Raw genomic sequence first — 19446 nt, 5'->3', positions numbered from 1 at the left:
TCAGTGCGGAATGAACTGACTGCAAACGAGGACCCTGCACAACCAAGGGAAAGGATATATTAATGGGATCCTAAGCTGCAAACACTGAAGTGAAAATTAAGGAAGTTTATTTCACATTTTGTCCCTGTAAAACCAAAAGGCAAAGACAGAAAATGAAAAGTTTTCTCTTTTTTCATGCACAACGCTGAAGAAGCACATTTAGATTTTTTTAGTCACTGTATTTTTAAATGCTTGCCTGTGGGTAATTAGAAACCCAATCGCCACTGCTCTTTTTTTTAATGATTATTTTTAATGTTTAAGAAGGATTTGAAATGCTTAGTGCTGTTTCAGTTTCACTCTTCTGGAAGAGTGAACAAAGGCCGTTGTTGACAGTCATGTTTCTGCGGGAAAAAGTCAGAGGGCGAAGGACATCCTTTCCTCCCAGGTGGACTGGCCTGGGCTGGAAGCCGTCCAGTGCCGAACAAATCTTCCTTCTATTGACCTCCAGCTATCTCAGCACCTAGACACAGAAGTGACTTTAAAGCTTTATGTTTATCAGAAGACGTCAGGCACCCCATGTGTAAGGCTACCACCTGACTGCCCACCTTGGTCTGGCCGCTTTCAGCTCTGGACCAAGGTCGTCTTGGAGTTTCTCACAGGGCTTTATCCTCACCCTCACTATTGCTAAGCACCATACATCTTCAACAGAACCTGCCAGGGCAAACATTATATTTATCAGGAATAATGTTTATGGGCATGTCAGGATCCTTAACGAACATTATCTCTTGAATCCTCACAGCACCTCTGTTAATGGGATAAGTGGCAGATATTATTTAAATGTTAGAGACAGATATACAGAGCCATAACAAAATTGAGAGCTTTGTCTTGGGCTGCATGCAAATGGTGGAACTGGAGAAAGGAATTTTACAAACTAGCGTCTAGTTCTAGATTTCACTCAGACAGCAAATTCCACTCCTCCAGGTGACAGGAGGTTCTTCAGGTTATTATTCCTAGAAAGTGAAGTCACTCAGTTGTGTCCAACTTTTTGCGACCCCATGGACTGTAGCCTGCCAGGCTCCTCTGTCCATTGGATTTTCCAGGCAAGAGTATTGGAGTGGGTTGCCATTTCCTTCTCCAGGGAATCTTCCCAACCCAGGGATTGAACCCAGGTCTCCTGCATTGCAGGCAGACTCTTTACTGCTTGAGCTACCAGGGAATCCCTTAAAGGCACTTGCATTATACAATATAGTTTATTTTAATAATTGTGTTTTATTGTTTTTGTCTGTGCTGGATCTTCGTGGATGTGCCGGCTTTTCTCCAGCTGTGGTGAATGGGGGCTTACTGTCTAGCTGTGGCGTGTGGGCCTCTCACGACAGTGGCTTCTCTTTCGTGGAGTACGTGCTCTAGTGCAAGCTGGTTTCAGTTGCAGCACACAGGTTCAATAGTTGTGTCAAATGGGCTTACTTGCTCCAGGGCATTTGGGATCTTCCCCAGTCAGGGATCGAACCTGCGTCTCCTGCATTGGCAGGCAGATTCTTTACCACTGAACCACTGGGAAGCCCCAGTACAACAGTTATTTTTAGAGATTCTTGTTACTGGCTTACTAATTTATATAGTATTTGTCTATGAACAGTTATGTCTATAGACTCATGCATTTTAAAGTTATATGCTTAGACTGAGAATATTTCAAATGATTAAAATTAATCTTGAAGGAAACGGTGTAATTTAAGAATTAAGTTTTCATGTATCTCAGAAAGAAGCCAGCATGTTCCCCGGCCTCAACTTTGTATTTGGAAAACTCTACGAGGAATAATACTTTAGTGATGTTTTAAAATTGATCTCCTTTGGGGTAATTACCGAAGCCGAAACACTTGGCTACTACAAAGCCTAAAAATGAAGCATATCTTCCCCTCTGTCATCATAGTTTTCCTTTTTGTGTTAATTTCTCTTTCTTGTTAAAATCCTCAATATGACTGTTTATAGAAAAGATGCATAAGCTTAGCAGGAAATCCTTTGTACGAGAATGAAACAGTATTAAATAACATTAGTTTCTGAGGAAATTCTTTATTCTTTGAGGAAATAGTTTTAAAAGACTGCCTTTTCATTTTATTATCACAGTGTCACATGTTGGTGATAGTAATAATAATGCCAGATGTAAGCTGATGGTCCTGTTCAGGAGTCTGTAGGTACATTAAGCCTAAGCGGTCCTTCCAAGCAGACTGCGGGGTCGGTGCTGCTGCCCGCCCTCTCGACAGCCGAGGGTGTGAACCTAGAGGGCGCGGCCTCGCGCCACGGCCGTGCAGGGGTGGATGGAGCGGAAGTGCAGACGCTAGCAGGTTGTCTGCAGAGCCCGCCTTTCAAGGACATCATTGTTCTACAGAATACTTTTATATGAAGGAAAGTTTTAGCCTTTATACGTTTAACTTTTAAACTCTGCAGGGTAGATTAACCTATCTCCTCTAGATTCAGTGCTACTCTATGGGGGATGACTGGGCTGTTCATAGTCACTGTCACGTAAATGATTACAAGTAGGATTATAATATTTAAAAAACAGCATTCTTAACATCAGGATAGTTCTCTATCCTCATTTTTAGCTCCAAGAGCTTAATCTTAAAAATATGGACCAAGACCTAGAAATACTGGCAAGAAGTGGGGAATTTCAACTTTATGAATAAACAAGTCTAAAAACAAATGCTTTTGGCTCATTCTTAAGTTAAATAAAGCATATAGTTTGTTTTATAATCGTCTTTTAAATTCTCGTCAGAAATTTGTGACTGCATCAAATGAGTTCATTGAGATTTAAAAATACACCTACTAATGAATGTGCATGTGTGAGCGCTCAGTTGTGTCCGACTCTTTGCAACCCATGGACTGTAGCCCCCCAGGCTCCTCTGCACATGGGATTTTCCAGGCAAGAATACTGCAGTGGGTTGCCATTTCCTCCTCCAGGGGATCTTCTTGACTGAGAGATTGAACCCATGTCTCTTGCATCTCCTGCATTGGCAGGTGGATTCTTTACCATCTGAACCACCGGGGAAGTCCCATACTAATGAACAGTAATTAATTGTTGTAGTGGCAACATTTGTTTCAAAATAGCTAAAACAAAATAAAATCTTTACCACTAATTTTTACCGTATTTTTTAAATGTATAAATTTAATCAGTTTTTATTTGAGGATTTACCAGGGTGTACCATGCACCATGCCAGGTTCTAAGGGTTCAGTGCAAAAGACAGATATGATCTCCTGTGTGGAATTTATCTTCTAGATTTGGAAAATCCTATTCTTGATCATTGGGAAAATATCATGAGAATAGTTGAAGGGCAAATAAAATGAAGAACTGTTCCCAACTTAAATAAGAGTTTTCTTTTGATATTGTAATCCATATAATATTCCCTTGAAAAATAGTCTTAAATTCTTTGGTGCCTCTTTTTGTAGGTTACAGCTTCTTCATTTCCTGTTTGCAAATTCCTAACTTCTGCTCATTTTCCATCGTTTCCTGCTAAGGATTCTCCTGGAGGATGCTTGGCCCATCTGTTACTCTAGCTCTGTTTTCTCTAATCTGTCTCTTGGCTGAAACTCATCAAATCCAAAATTTAGGTTATATTCCCTTTCTTTCTTTTTTTTTTTAATTGAGGTGAAACATATGACATAAAATTAACTATTTTAAAGTAAGCAATTCAGTGACATTTAGTCCATACACAGAGTTGTACAATTACTTCTCTGTAGTGCCAAAGCATTTCCATTTCCCCACAAGTGAGCCAGTATCCATTAAGCAGTCTCTCTCCTTTCCTGTCCTCCCAGCCCCTGGCAACCACCCATCTGTTTTCTGTCTCTATGGATTGACTAGTTTGAGATATTTCATATAGACAGACTCATTGCAGTATGTGAGCTTTTGTATCTGGCTTCTTTCAGTTAGTTTAATATTATCTCAGTTTATCCATGATGCAGCACATGTCAGGATTTCCTTCTTTTTTATGGCTAAATTATATTCCATTGCATTCTATGCTACAATATGTTTGTCCATTCATCTATTGATAGACACTTGGGTTGTTTCTACCTTTGGCTTTTATAAATACTGCTGTTATGACCATTTATGTATGAGTATTCTTTTTGCATTTTCAATTCTTTGGGGTCGTATTGGGTTTTTTTAAGTAAACATTTTTATTTTGGATAAATTTAGCTTTAAAGAAAAACTTCAAAGATAGTACAGAGAGTTCCCATCACCCAGATCCCCCTAATAGTAACATCTTAAAGACTCATGGTACATTTGCCAAAACCAGGAAGTCAACATTAGTCAGTATTATTTACAAACTCCAGACTTCATTTGGATTTCCTAGATTTCCCACTAACGTCATTTTCCATTCTAGCATCTCTTCCAGGATTCCACGTCGTGTTCAGTCATCATGTGTCCTTAGTCTTCTCTGGTTTGTAATAGTTTCTGTCTTTCCTTATTTCTCATGACCTTAAGAGCTTTGAGGAGTATTGGTTAGGTTTTTGTAAAATGTCCCTCAATTTGTGTTTGTCTGATGGCTTTCTCGTGATTAAACTGGAGTTTGGGGAGAGAATGTCATAGAGGAGTGCTCTTTCCAGCACATCACATCAAGGGGTGCCTGCTATCACCATCAGTTCCATCACAGTCACCTGGCCAAGGCTGTGTCGGTCAGGCTTCTTCACTGTAAAGTCCCTCCCCACCCTTCACATACTCTCCTCTTTGGAGTCAAGTCACTAAGTCCCACCCGCACTCACAAATCTACACATTATGTGTGATTCTTCTGTAAGAAAGTTTGTCTCTCCCATTTATTTATTCAGTCATTTAGTCATGTCAGTATGGGCTTGCATTTAGTTCATATCCTCTTGAGGTCTTGTCATCAATATCTGTAAGAAAAGTGATAAATGAGTGAGTGCAGGTTAAAGTGCTTCGAAGGCAAGAAGACCTTGGGTTTAATGTAGAAGGTAGCATCCACAGAACAAGATGTACATTCTCACAGCATGGGAGGTTTCAAGATGATATTTACTGAGTAGAAATAGAACACACTTTGGTGTTTTTATAGAAGGCTACATCTAAATTTTTTAGAAGGCTTGTTAAGGCCCAGCTTTCCTGATTCCTTTCTTTGTGCACTTATATTATTCCTTGCCATCAGATCTTTGCGCACAGTTGTATTTGTAGTTATTAATATACTTGTAGGTAAATAAAGTGGTTCCACACAAAATATCCCCACTCAGCTTATACAGATATTCTCCACCCTGCCCCCCGCCCCAAAGGCTTATGTTCTTGTCTGTTACCCAGGATTTAGAACCGTGGGGTTTAGACAGGCGATACCTTAAAGACCAGGTGGAACTACTTACTCCCGCTATTGAAGAGGAGATGGAGCCCTGTGTCCTTGTGTGTTCTCCCTAGATTATGCAGTTGCTGCTGCTGCTGCTAAGTTGCTTCAGTCGTGTCCGACTCTGTGCAACCCCATAGACGGCAGCCCACCAGGCTTCCCCGTCCCTGGGATTCTCCAGGCAAGAACACTGGAGTCGGTTGCCATTTTCTTCTCCAGATTATGCAGTTAATCAGCAGTAAAACTTTGAGTTAAAGATGGCAAACAGAGCCAGAAAAGAAAGTGAAACTTGTCTTGGATAACGCAATAATCTAGTGATGGAACTGAAGGAAATAAATGTGTTGGCTAACTCTATGCCTTATATTGAGACTACTTGGAGAATTTGTTTGATTAGTATTTAGGTTTCTGATTTCTTCTTCTGTGGCACTTTCATTAAAGAATTATGTTGCTGTTATTGTTTTAAAAAAATTAAGACGTTCAGTATGGCAATAAATTTATTTATATCCAAGTAAGTACCCAAATAAGAGGAAAATTCAGTTTTGGAGTTTTGTTTTCATTTACTGGAGAGCATATGCAGATAGTATCCATACAAAAACATGTAGTCATTTAGTTTAAAGATTCAGTCTCTTTATTTAACAGCCCTACTTTGCATTTGAACACTTTATAGATATAACAAACGTTGCTTTAAAAAAAAAATTATTTCTTTATTTATGGCTGCACTGGGTGTCCGTTGCTGCGTGCAGGCTTTCTATAGTCGCGGGGCTCCTCTCCAGTTGCGGTGCACAGGTTTCTCACTACGGTGGCGTCTCCTGCAGAGCACGGGCTCGAGGGTGCGCGGCTTCAGGAGCTGCAGTTTGTGGGTTCCAGGGCATGGGCTCAGTCGTTGTGGCACAGGCGCCTATTTGCCCCATGGCACGTGGAATCGCAGACCAGGGGTCACACCCATGACCCCTGCATTGGCAGGCAGATCCTTAACCACTAGACCATCAGGGAAGTCCAAAGTGTTGCTTTTTATTGGACATATTTTTGAGAGTAATATAGCCTTCAGTTTTGGGAATACACCTTTTATGTTGGAGCATGCTTGAGCATAGTTGAGAAAGTGTAGTAGGACGAATTATTATTTAGTATTATAAAATGTTGCACACAGGTAATACTTAGGGTATTTTTATTTTCATCAGGCTAGATGACTTACAAGTCTTCCTGCCATGAACATATAGAAATTTGGGGTTGAATATGTTTTTAAAATCTTTTTGAATGAAAAGATGATATCACAAGAAAGAAAAGGAAATATCCCAGGACCAAAAATGAAACAAGACAACAGAGTAATACATTTGTGAGCTGACACTGGAGCTGCCCTAGGGCATACTGTCCATTTTAATACATGAGTGTTAATACCACAGAAACAGAAGGAAAAGCCTCGTATATGAAGCAGGAGTTAGAACTGATATCTCTACAGAAATCTAGGACTCTCAGAAAAATACTACACTAGAATAAAAAATCTGTCCATCAATATAGGAGAAACTTTCTATCTCAGCCTGGGCTCCAGATGAGAAAAAAGTCTCCCTTTTTTCAGATAAGGATGTATCTGCTCCTTGTGCAGGCTTGGTGCTTAATTTATATTTATTGCATTACTAGGTACACCTAAGGTCAGAAATTAACATAAAAGTCATCTAGAGTTGGTGATATTTCTGAGTCAACTTGCAGACGCCAAAGCAGGAATCTCTTTGGAAGGACCATCTCTTTACCCAGGCAAAACTTCCCAGATAAAGCCTTATAGAAGACGACCTCACAATACAAAGTTAGAAAACATTTGTGTTAAAATCAACAAACAGAACAATGGCAGATTAGTCATTCAAGAATTCAGGTAATAAAAAGACCTATTAAAAACTATAAAATGAGTTCGGTTATAAACATTGAGGACACAAATGGATGAATAAAAATAAGATAAGAAAGTAGAAAAGAAAAATTTGAAGAGACAGAGAAGTTTTCATAATGAAAAATATCTCTCTTGAAATTGTATGCTTAATGGACAAAATATACAGCAGATTAGACATAGCTGAAAAGACATAAGTGAATGGAAAAATTATCTGGAATGCATCATGAAGAGATTTCAAAAAGGTAAAATAAAAATGATATTCAGAGACATGGAGTTTAGAATAAGAAAGTTAAAAATACATCCAACAGGATTCTTCTAAAGAGACTATAAAACAACTGGGAAAGAGACAAAATTTGAAGAGATAATGCAATAATTTTCCAGACCTAATAAAATAAATAAATCTTCATATTAAGAAGTACACTGCATCCCAAATTGAAGACATAAAAAAAAAAAAATCCATGTCTAGATGCACTGTAATAAAATTGTAAAACACAAAAGTCAAAGAGAAAATATTTAATGCATTCAGAGGAAAAGAGATAGATAATATATAAAGGAATCACATTTAGATTGTCTCTGAATTTACAACAACAAAAATTTACAATAACAACAAAAGCCATAAGACAATGAATAATATCTTCAAAGTGCTAAGAGAAAGTAACCACCAATCAAGAGCTGTGTATACAGCTACCTTATCACACAAGAGTGAGGGGGAAATGAAAACATTTTCTGACAAACAGAATTTTCTACTAATAGATCCTTAGTGAAAGATGAAATTAAACCCAGAAGGAAGAATTGAGACGAAGGACAGATTGGGAAACAAATAAGCATATGAGTGAGTCTACAAAAGAACTGACATCAAACAACAACAGCAATTTATTGGGGGTATAAAAGCATGATAAATCTAAAATATTGGAAATAGTTGTCGCTATATGGCAAGTGGGAGGTGATTATTCAGAGTTAAACTGTTCTAAGTTCCTTTGGTGTGTTAAGGAGGCAGAGAAGATGCTGATTAACTTTAGATTCTGTTAACTATTCATGTCAGAATTTTAAGAATAACAACTAAAGTTGATTGAATTTATGTTTTGTTAGCTATTCCTGTTATTTAATTAAAACAAACAAACAAAAACCTCTGAAGAGTTACTGCTAAACCTGGTACAACTTCCAAATTTAAGAAGTGTGGGAGTTGGGGCAAGAAGGCAGGAATGTAATAGAGAAAATTCAGTTTAGTAGAATTCAGGAAAGGAAAGAAGAAACAAAGAGAGAAAAGAAAAAAAGAAACAGGATAAAAGGAAAGCACAAAATAATATGATAGAAATAACCCCCAATATGTTAGTAATTATAATAAATGTGTAATGTTTAACTAAAGAAATTATTAGACTGAATTTTTAAAAAATCTAGTTATATGTTTCTTATACAAGACAACTATATATTCTTATGCACGCATGCTCAGTTGTGTCCAACTTTTAGTGACTCCATGAACTGAAGCCTGCCAAGTTCCTCTGTCCATTGAATTTTCCAAGCAAGAATACTGAAGTAGGTAGCCATTTCTTTCTCCAGGGGATCTTTCCGATGCAGGGATCGAACCCATGCCTCCTGTGTCTCTTACATTTGCAGGCAGATTCTTTACCACTGAGCCACCTGAGAAGCCCCATATATTATTTTTTTACCCATATATTCTTATACATGTAAATTATTGCAGATTAAAAGTAAAAGAATAATAAAAAAAGTTGGTAACTATATGATTATTGGATGAAATAGACTTCAAGGAAAAAGTATCATTAGGGAGAAGACACAGATGGACACAGGGCTTGGGGCCAGACATTTGAAGATCTGCCACATGATATGGAAGAGAGACTGTACATCTGAAACACACTCTTATTATTTTGTATGGTTCAAAAGGACAGAACCTGTAAGTGAAAAGCATAGGCAGGCAGGTATTGACTCAGTGTATTGGAAGGAATTTTCTAACAGTTAGCACTCCGAAATGAAATGCATTTGTCCCTGAAGGTCTTTAGACCGAAGTGGTGGGGAAGCTGTGGAGGGGATGAGTCGGCTGAGCTAGATGGATGGTTTCCAAGCCAGACTATGCATTGAAATCACCCAGAGAGCTTTTGAAGAACACACATTCCAGTGCCTATTCCCAGACATGATAAGTTGATCCTATATCCTAGGACTCTGCCTTTTTGAAATATTCCCAGGTGATTCTGACATAGCCAGTTCAGAATAGGTCAATAGAACAACATTTGGGAACCACTGGCCAGATGACCTCTGAAGTTCCCATGGACTGTAATGTTTGATAGTTTAAATAATCGCTTTGTAGACATTTACCTGTGAACTGGGAGTATTACTAGAAAACAGGAGAGGTAGAATTATTGTTCCCAGGGTACAGAAGAATCATGGAGGCTAATCATATCTGAAATTAGATGTCACTTGGTGAACAGCCTAAGTGCTCTCTCCACTGTTCACAAGCTTTTCAGTAAATTTTGATGAAGGTGATGGATATGGACATATTTTCTGCTCAGAACAAATGGCCCAATAGGCCAACACAGCTTATAGTTTACATCTCCAACATCCTCAGGCTTCATGTAACTGGACTCTGTTACAATTCTACAGCTCCAGAGCAGTGTGTCTAAACTTTTCATATGCATGCACATCATCCAGGAAGTTTAGTAAAATTCAGATTCTGGTTTAGCTAGACTTGGCTGGAACCCAGGATAATAAGTTTCTAACAAAGCTCTCTATCTGCTCAACTTAACTACTAGGCATTCAGGAACTTTCTCTTTAGACAAGAGAAAAAGGGAGGCGCTTCTGGTTTTCCAAAGACCTCCTTTAGGCTAGATTATCATTTTGTGTTAGTATCTCTGTGAGTGAATAAGGAGACGAGGAGGCTGAATGTGCAGTATGCTGACTGGATTAGGCAACGGGGCATGGGAGTTAATATAAAAAGTCCAAAGTGGAGAATGGTGACATCTTGAAAACTTAAATATTATGTCCACACATAAAACAGGATCACTGTAAGGACGCAAAGACCTACCTGGCCTGTAAGAGGACCAGAAAATTCTGGTCTCAGAGTGGATTTTTTGTTTCATTTTGATTTGCTTGTTTTTGTTTTCTGAGTTTTCGTCCTTTCATAAGTCACTTAATCTTTGAGAGACTGTTTTTGTCTACAACTGAGATCTACTAACTAGGACTTTTGTGTGCTTTCTAATTTTTTTTTATTTAGGTAAAATTTATATAACATTAAATTAACCACTTTGAGCGACTCAGTGACATTTATTCCAATGTTATGCAACCATCGCCTCTGTCTAGTTCCAAGATATTTTCCTCTCTCCAAAAGAAAACCCATACCCGTTAAACAGTCCCTGCCTTTTCCCACCTCCCCTCAGTTCCACACAATCACAAATCCATTTTCTATCTCTATGGATTGACCCATCCTGAGTATTTCATATACGAGGAATCACTGTAACATGTGACCTCTAATGTCTGGCTGTTTTTACTTCGCAGAATGTTTTCTAGATTCCTTCATGATGTATCAGTACTTCATTCCTTTAAGGATTAGGGTTAATAATACTCCATCATGTACAAATATCACCTTTTGTTTATCCATTCATATGTTGATGGACATATGTTAATAATCATATGTTAGGATTATTTCCACTTCTTGGGTATTGTGAATAATGCTCTGTGAATATTTGTGTATAAGTGCTTGAATACTTGGTTTCATAATTTTCAAAAAAAAATGTATATATATATTTATTTATTTGGCTGTGCCGGGTCTTAATTGCAACACTCAGGATCTTCAATATTTGTTGTTGCAGGCGCAAGTTCTTTAGTTGTGACAAGCAGACTCTTAGTTGCTGCATGTGGGATCTAGTTCCTTGACCAGGGATCAAACCCAGGCCCCTTGCATTGGAAGCACAGAGTTTTAGCCACTGAACCACCAGTGAAGGCCCCATAATTGGTTATTTTTAAATGTATCATCTCACATAGTTTTCAAATTGGGTTGAAAAGAGATTAGTATTTTACTGACAAGAAACCAGCTCCAAGGGACTTACCCAAGGTTCACAGGCAGTAAGAAGCCCAGAAACTTAAAGCTTCTGATGAGAAGTCCATACTCTTTTAAGCTGTACCGTCTCTGGCTCTGCTGTCTTGACAGTCAAAAAGGAAGCTGTGTATAAAAATGATCAGCGGGCTGTAAAGCCTAGATGTATAAGTTGGTGTTGATAGTCGGTATTCAACTGATGCTACAGGAACAGTTTCCTGCTCGCGAGGTCAGCGCACACTGTCTCTATTATGGCCAGAAGAGAGATTTTAGAATTGCAAAAGGTATAACAGAGTGGTTGGATACCAGCAAAGGAGTTTGACAAGGCTGTCACATCTGTTCAATATTTCTTCTGAAATAAGCATGGGTATTGCTGTTGATGCTTGCCGTAGTGGTATTAAGGTTGGCAGAAGGAGATGATGTAATCTGGAGCAGACTGATAACATCGTGGCTGCTGAGTCTGTGGTTTCTGTGCTCAAAAAACTAGGACCTTTTTAGACGCTGATCATGGCAGCCAAGAGGCAGAATATTTTAGTGGCAGTGCAAACTGCGAGTGAAGAGAAAAAGAGAGTGAAGGGTTATGCTGCCATGGGTTGTTGATAGGTAGTGAGATCTGTGGCCCTCTGGCCTATAAAAGAGAGAGCAGGGACTTCCTGTATGTCCAATGGTTAGGGCTCATGCTTCACCTGCAGGAGACACAGGTTTCATCACTGGTCAGGGAACTAAGATCACACAAGCCATGTGGCACGGCTAAAAAATTTAAAAATCAAAGAGAGAGCAGATGGCCTAGGCAGCATTCATGAAGATGAGGTACAGAGAACCATGTGTCTACTGGGGAGCTGGTTGGCTTCACGTGATCGCACCTCTGGTACATTCTTAATTCTAATCTAGTCCCAGGATCTGATTAGTATGAAATAGCTGTGAGCTGAGCCTCAATTTACAGACTTTTACCAAAAGAGAAGATGAAGATCCGCACAGAGACGTGGCTACTGTCAAGCTGAGTTAGACCCAGAGTGATGATGACGATACCTCGTGAAGAAGAAGAATGACAAGAGGCTGGAAGAAGGCATCATCTGTTTCCAGAATCCCGGAACACTTCCTTCTGAAATAACTCATTCTGTGTGTCTTGATTTCCTGACAAGTAAATCTTGAAGAACAGAACCGGCATTTATCAGGGCCAATACTACTGTGTGTGGGTCTCTGGAAGGATTAGTGGTGGGGTTTTTGAAATCTGTATTTTTGAAGAAATCATTGATAGATGAGGGTTCTTAGAATCTTCCTTGAAAATCAAAATCTATTTTTATATGACATAGGTTTTTATGGTTATGAAAAGCATACTATTCATTGTGGAAAACTTACTGAAATATGGAAAAGAGGAAAAAGTCATGCAAATTTTTTCAATTTAGGAATAGCCAATTAACATTTATCATTTCTTCTTCCACCATTTTGTCTATATTTACTTTTATATAATTGGGTCCTTATTTTAGATTCAATTGGTTTCATGCTTTAAAAAAAAAAATCACTTAATTATACATATATTTCTGGCTACTTCTCTGGATCCAAGGGTCATTCTAGGGGTTGTTTCCTATAGGCTTTTTATACGATTCCCTTAGAGCAGAGGAAAATCAGAGCCTAGAATTATTTATCCTTTCTAGATAGGAAGCAGCTCAGATTTTTGAGCAAACCACTCTCTGACGTAGTGTGCAGCTGCTCGTTTTCTCTGAATGCCTAAGACAGTGGTGAGCCTGTGGCGAATTTCAGGTTCCTTTGGAAACCATAATCTGAAAAGCTATTTCTGCTTTGCAGAATTATGTAGAGGTAACCATGGGAAGAGAGCTTCCCAGATGGCTCACTGGTAAAGAATCTGCTTGCCAATGCAGGAGACGCAAGAGACAGAGGTTTAGTCCCTGGGTCAGGAAGATCCCCTAGAAGAGGAAATGGCAACTCACTCCAGTGTTCTTGCTTGGGAAATCCTATGGACAGAGGAGCCTGGCGGGCCACAGTCCACAGGGTCACAAAGAATCAGACATGACTAAGCTACTTAGCATGTGTTCACGTGCGTGCACACACACACACACACAACTCTGGGAAGAGGACCACATGGTACCCTTACAGTGTGGTGGAAACCTGTGGCCTAGGGTGGGGGCAGGTGTGGGGCTGGAGGTGGAGAGGGGGACCAAAAAACCCAAACTAGCCACCTTAGGCTACAGGAGATCTAGAAATTACTCTGGAAAGTCCTTTTCTTTCCTTCTGCTGGTCCAGCGCCTAAGCACATTTCCAAGTCCATTGAGTCTCATTTTCTCCTGTAAAATCTCCTGCATCTCTCTCTCTTTCTCTCCCCACTTTTTACTTCCAGTCTTCCAGTTTAGACTTCACAGCCTGGCTCTTTGCTCATAGACTGGTTCAAGATGCTCCCCAATTCTAAGCACTTCCTATGGCCAGTTAGTTAGCCTCCACTTCCTGTCTCTTGGAACTTCCTCCCCTAAACTCCACTCCCCACAACCCCTGTGAGGGAAGCCAGGCACCTGACTCCCCTGAGACCACCTCCTTCCGTGGAAATAGAGTAATGCTGACCAGCCCTCAGCTTCCTCTCATTTCAGCCCAAATGCCAGTCATCACCATCTGCGGCATTCCAGTCCCAGCATATGGCACGTGGAGATGGACCAGGGCTTCAGTTCTGTGGATCTAGGTGAGCTGTGCACTCATCCCCAGACATCTGAGCCACCCCAGCTGAAGTCCCAATCACCATCGAACAGAACACATCACCCAGGTGAGTACTGCTCCAACTCCTGACCCATAAGATAGAAAAAGACTCTGTGGACCTTTTATCAGTGCTTAAACTTTGCTGTGTTCAAATCACCAAGGGTCTTGTTAAAATGAAGGTTTTGACTCATTAGGCCTGGGGTGGAGCCTGATATTCTGCTTTTTAACAAGCACCCAGGTAATAATGCTGTTGTTGCTTTGTGGATCATATTTTGAGTAGAAAAATGGACTGAGGAGTAAAGTGCATCTTCAGGGCATATTACAGGTGCATTTGTACAATTTTTCAAAGGGTTTTCACATCTGGATTGATTCATCAAACAGTTTAATAAATTGAGAAGTATCTGCCATTAAGACAGTCAATTTATAGCAGAGTTTCTTCAAGTGTGGCCTCTGGATCCACTTGAATCCATATCACCTGGATTGTATTGCATTTTTGGGGGAGTCAGAATAGGAGGGTCAGGAACCACCATTTCCCACAAGATCTCCAGGTAATTCTTAAACACTTTCAAATTTCAGAACTACTGGTAAAGTAGAAAGGGGACTTAATTAAGAGAAGAACTGGCTTTTAGTTCTGAAAGTGAAAGTGAAGGCACTCAGTTGTGTCTGATTCTTTGCGACCCTATGAACTGGAGCCCACCAGGCTCCTCCATCTATGGGATTTTCCAGGCAAGAGTACTGGAGTGGGTTGCCATTTCCTTCTCCATTTAGTTCTGATTTGGGGTCCTAATGGCGAGATAAGCACCTCTTCTTTCTGGGTCTCAGTGTCCGCATCTCTCACCTGGGGACAGGTTGCTGAACAGTAACCGTTTCTGTCTCTGATGTGGTGTGCATCCTGCAATTCCTCCTCCAGGCCAACTGAGTGTCTCCATCTCATGTCCTCTCTGCACACTGAAGCTTGGAGAGCACACCCTCTGCCCCAAAGAGGACATCTGTGTCTGGCACCATCTTCTTCCCCGCTGCCTTCCTTGGCTCACCAAAAGGAGGTATGATCAGAAAGCACGTAATGGGGAAAGTGCCGTTTTATTCTTAAATATTTTAAAAAGCAAATATTAGGGTAGGAGCCAGTGTCTCCTCCAAGTAACACATATCTGTCTTTGATATTGTAATTAAACTTAAATCATTTCTTAAATTATATGTTTTAAATGGCAAATGCGCAGCCTGGAAGGTTTCCTCTTGCCTTGAGCACCACTGGGTAGATGTGTTCATGACTGAATTAGCAGACCTTTGATTTTAAAAGGACTTTTCGGTGATCTTTTATGGTAGATTAAAAAGCAATTTACTAATTTACAGTTCATAGAAATTTGGTGCCCTCCTTGAGTTTTGTACATCAATTCTGTGCTAACAAAAGTGACTCAAGCTCCAAATGTTTCATCTGGGGGCAGCAGGAGTCACACACAACCTTAAGCTCACAGTCACGTCATCAGTAAAACTATTTTGTGACCTCCTTCTTCCTGCTCAGCAGAAGCCCCTCTTAGGAATCCCTTAACCTGTAGTCATCTGCCAAGAGTCTGTAGTCAATGTGGGGGAGGTTTAACCAGCAGGCCTGGCAGGACCACCTTACTCGTTTGCCCGTCTTTTCTCTATTCTCTTTACTATAGTGAGTAATCACAGTTGGAAGATGATTAGGTGACCAATATTTTATATAGGATGGATGAACAACAAGATCCTACCATATAGCACAGGGAACTATGTTCAGTATCCTGAGACAGGCCATAATGGAAAAGAATATGAAAAAGAATGTGTATATAGATACAGATATGTAAAACTTGATCACTGTGCTGTAAGCAGAAGTTAATACAACATTGCAAATCAACTATATTTCTGTAAAATTTTAAAAAAGAAAGGCAATTAGAAAACGGGGTCACCTAAGGGCTCTCACTCCTGGGCATGGCTCTCTAGCAACCCAGAAGACTAGTTCCATAGTGTAGACACCCAGTATGTTCCACTGCTGCTGCTAATTCACTTCAGTCATGTCCAACTCTGTGCGACCCGATAGACGGCAGCCCACCAGGCTCCGCTGTCCCTGGGATTCTCCAGGCAAGAACACTGGAGTGGATTGCCATTTCCTTCTTCAATGCATGAAAGTGAAAAGTGAAAGTGAAGTCACTGAGTCATGTCCGACTCTTAGCAACCCCATGGACTGCAGCCTACCAGGCTCCTCCGTCCATGGGATTTTCCAGGCAAGAGTACTGGAGTGGGATGCCATTGCCTTCTCCGAGTATGTTCCAACTGATAATAGAAGTAGTAGTAGTAAATACAGGTAGGGTACTTACTGTGTGCCAGTTGTTAGCTTATTAAATCCTCACAACAACCCTGAATTCACACCATTTTTAATGCTTGTTTTTTATAATTGAATAAACTGAGACATGGGTGAAATACTTTCCCAAGTTCTCAGAAGCAGTAAACAGTGGAGCTGAGATCCAAACTTAAGAGGTTTGGCTCCAGATCTTGTGCCTACAGCCAGTGTGCCTCCCTGCCCCCTCGCTCATGGCCAGGAGGCTCTTTCCACATGCACCTGCTCAGTTTCAGTCTGCTGGTTGGTTTCCAAAAGGAAGTAGCTATTACTTACACTGGGGCCAGGTAGCCAAAGGCAGCAGAGGAATGCTTTTAAAATTCAACACACACGGAGGAAATATCAGACATCGTGACCCCCTCCCTTTTTCCCTTTCAAATTTAACTGCAAACTATATCTCAGATTTTGACAAGTCAACTCAAGACTATAACAAGTGAAACTGAGAGTTTCAAGCTACTGATGGAGAATTGAGCATTTTCCTTGGTTCTTATGAATGAGTCTGCCTTGTTTGGGGTTGATCAAAGGCCCTTGGCTTGCTGACAGCCTTCTGTGGAAGGAAGACGGCTGATGGAAGGTGCTGGGTTTGCCTTCACTATAGCGGCAGAGTTGGGGGCTATCGTTATAGACTGGGTGTTCTCCTGGCTTTCTCAGGGAGTTGCCAATGTGGAGGGAATTCATATCATCATCAGAAAGCAGAAGAAAGAGCTGACCTGAAACAGTTCAAAGGAAGGCATTGGAAGAGGGGAGGGACGGAGATGTTCAGCCTAAATGCAGACTCTGACACTCCCTATGACAAGCAAAGCCACAGTCGACCCAAAGTTATCCATCCAGAACACTTTGAAAAAATCATGTCTTTAAATTGGGAAATAATATAGAGCCAGGTGTGCTTATTCACACGCTTTTTTTTTTTTTTCCCGAGGCCCCCCTCCCCCAATTCACACAGGTTATTTTCTTGGGCTCCAAAATCACTGCAGATGGTGACTGCAGCCATGATATTCAAAGATAGTTGCTCCTTGGAAAAAAAGCTATGACCAACCTAGACAGCATATTAAAAAGCAGAGACATTACTTTGCCAACAAAGGTCCCTCTAGTCAAAGCTATGGTTTTTCCAGTAGTCATGTAAAGATGTGAGAGTTGGACCATAAAGAAAGCTGAGCGATGAAGAATTGGTGCTTTTGAACTGTGGTGTTGGAGAAGACTCTTGAGAGTCCCTTAAACTGCAAGGAGATCAATCCAGTCAATCCTAAAGGAAACCAGCCCAGAATATTCATTGGAAGGAGTGATGCTGAGGCTGAAACTCCAATACTTTGGCTACCTGATGCAAAGAACTGACTTATTGGAAAAGACCCTGATGCTGGGAAAGATTGAAGGCGGGAGGAGACGGGGATGACAGAGGATGAGATGGTTGGATGGCATCACAGGTTCGATGGACATGAGTTTGAGCAAACTCCAGGAGTTGGTGATGGACAGGGAAGCCTGGCATGTTGCAGTCTATGGGGTCGCAAAGAGCTGGACATGACTGAGTGACTGAACTGACTGACTGACTGTGCTTATTCAACTGCCTTGTCTAGGCCTTATTCTTTTTTAAAAAATATTTATTTGTTTGGCCGTGCTGGGTCTTAGTTGTGGCACATGAGACCTTTAGTGGCAGCATGCAGACTGTAGGATGTAGTTCCCCAGTGAGGGATGGAATCCACCCTGCATGGGAGTGCACTGGGTAGGTGGAGTCTTAGCCACTGGACCCCAGAGAAGTCCACAGGTCTTCTTGAACCTGGCATATCTGTTGAAAGACAAACGCTTTGTTCCAAAGGCAGTTGCTTCATAATTGCTGAGTAGGAATGAGTAGGAGAAATACCTGGAAACTGGGATTCAAATTTCATAGCCTCTTATCATCCTTGAGTGTTCTAGTCCATTTTCGTCTCAATTTTGCATTTCCCTTTTATCCTTCTCCCACCATGGAATGGCAGTTTGGGAAGCAAGTTATGCAGCTTTTCTGTGGCAATGGAGCACCCCCCTGGGTGGGGAGAGACAGGGCGAAGTAACCTCAGGTCATGGGGGAGCCCAGAAGGCTGGAGGCTTTGTTCTTAAAGATGTCAGGGCCCCATAAATAATGTGACGGCTCCAGCAACATGCCTTGTAGACTCCTAGCACCTCCTTTTCTTAAGCCATTCCTAGATCTTGGCCAATCCAGTGTGTCCAAGCCCTTTGGGGAGGTTAGAATGTAGGCCTGGGGAGTTGGAGTCTGGTCTCCTCTTAGGAGAAAGAAAGGTCAATCCTCATCCCAATTCCCAAGAAGGGTCATACTAAAGAATGTGCTAACCTCTGGATGTGGGGAGAGAGCAGATTAGCCAAGATGGTATGTGCTCAGGCTCTCTCATCCTGCGGCCTCTCTCTTGCCCCACGTTTTGTAAATAATGACTATATAACAGTCATTTATAGCACTGTTCATGGGCGTCATGAGGGACTCACTTGGTCACAGGTTTTGTGTGCAGTGCAGATATGTGAGCTCCACCCATAAAGTGGCAGGAATTGCTGCTGCGTCCTGTCCGTGTATGTATAGTATAGGATGTAGTGCGAGGACTGCTCCAGCCACTGCATCATCCAGGAGAGAGGTTGAGTGCAGTTATGTTGTGTTATGTTATGTCCATTGCTACCGCTGCTCTGCCGGCCAGAAGAGAATAAACGTGTCTGCAGTTCCTACGGCTTTCGTATTCCTCTGGCCTCTTAGCTCGTGCCTTGCGTCCCCTGGGTCCAGAGAACAGTGCAGACGGTGTGAACAGCAGGACAACTGGTGCTGTGAACAGGATGAAGAGCAGTAGAGTTGGCGTCATACACAGGATCAGTAATACATCGGACATTTGCACTCATCTTCCATGCTAGTAAGGTCATGCTTAAAATCTTGCATGCTAGGCTTCAGCATTATGCAAGCCAAGAACTTCCAGATGTTGAAGCTTGATTTAGATAAGGAAGAGGAACCAGAGATCAAATTGCCAACATTCACCGGATCACAGAGAAAGCAAGGGAATTCCAGAAAAACATCTACCCTGTTTCATTGACTACACTAAAGCCTTCGACTGTGTGGATCATAACAAAATTAAAGAGATGGGAATACCAGACCATCTTACCTGTCTCCTGAGAAACCTGTATGAGGGTCAAGAAGCAACAGTTA

The 19446-nt window shown here is 41.0% G+C and overlaps 1 long non-coding RNA gene across 4 annotated transcripts in view; it reads left to right on the top strand.

The window, feature by feature from the left end:
* LOC129620865 (uncharacterized) overlaps positions 1-19446 on the top strand; it is a 56901-nt gene that overhangs the window by 25839 nt on the left and 11616 nt on the right. For 3 of the 4 annotated variants that reach the window (XR_008698759.1, XR_008698757.1, XR_008698762.1), the window contains exons 4-5: positions 13822-13991; positions 14835-14967. This is a non-coding gene — a long non-coding RNA (uncharacterized LOC129620865). Of the gene's footprint in view, positions 1-13805; positions 13992-14834; positions 14968-19446 lie in introns of all 4 variants that reach the window. The other variant, XR_008698758.1, reaches the window with a different exon arrangement.

Source organism: Bubalus kerabau, chromosome 10 (genome assembly GCF_029407905.1).
Source record: "Bubalus kerabau isolate K-KA32 ecotype Philippines breed swamp buffalo chromosome 10, PCC_UOA_SB_1v2, whole genome shotgun sequence".
In the NCBI taxonomy this organism is placed as follows: domain Eukaryota; kingdom Metazoa; phylum Chordata; class Mammalia; order Artiodactyla; family Bovidae; genus Bubalus; species Bubalus kerabau.
This window is presented reverse-complemented; position numbering and strand designations above follow the sequence as displayed.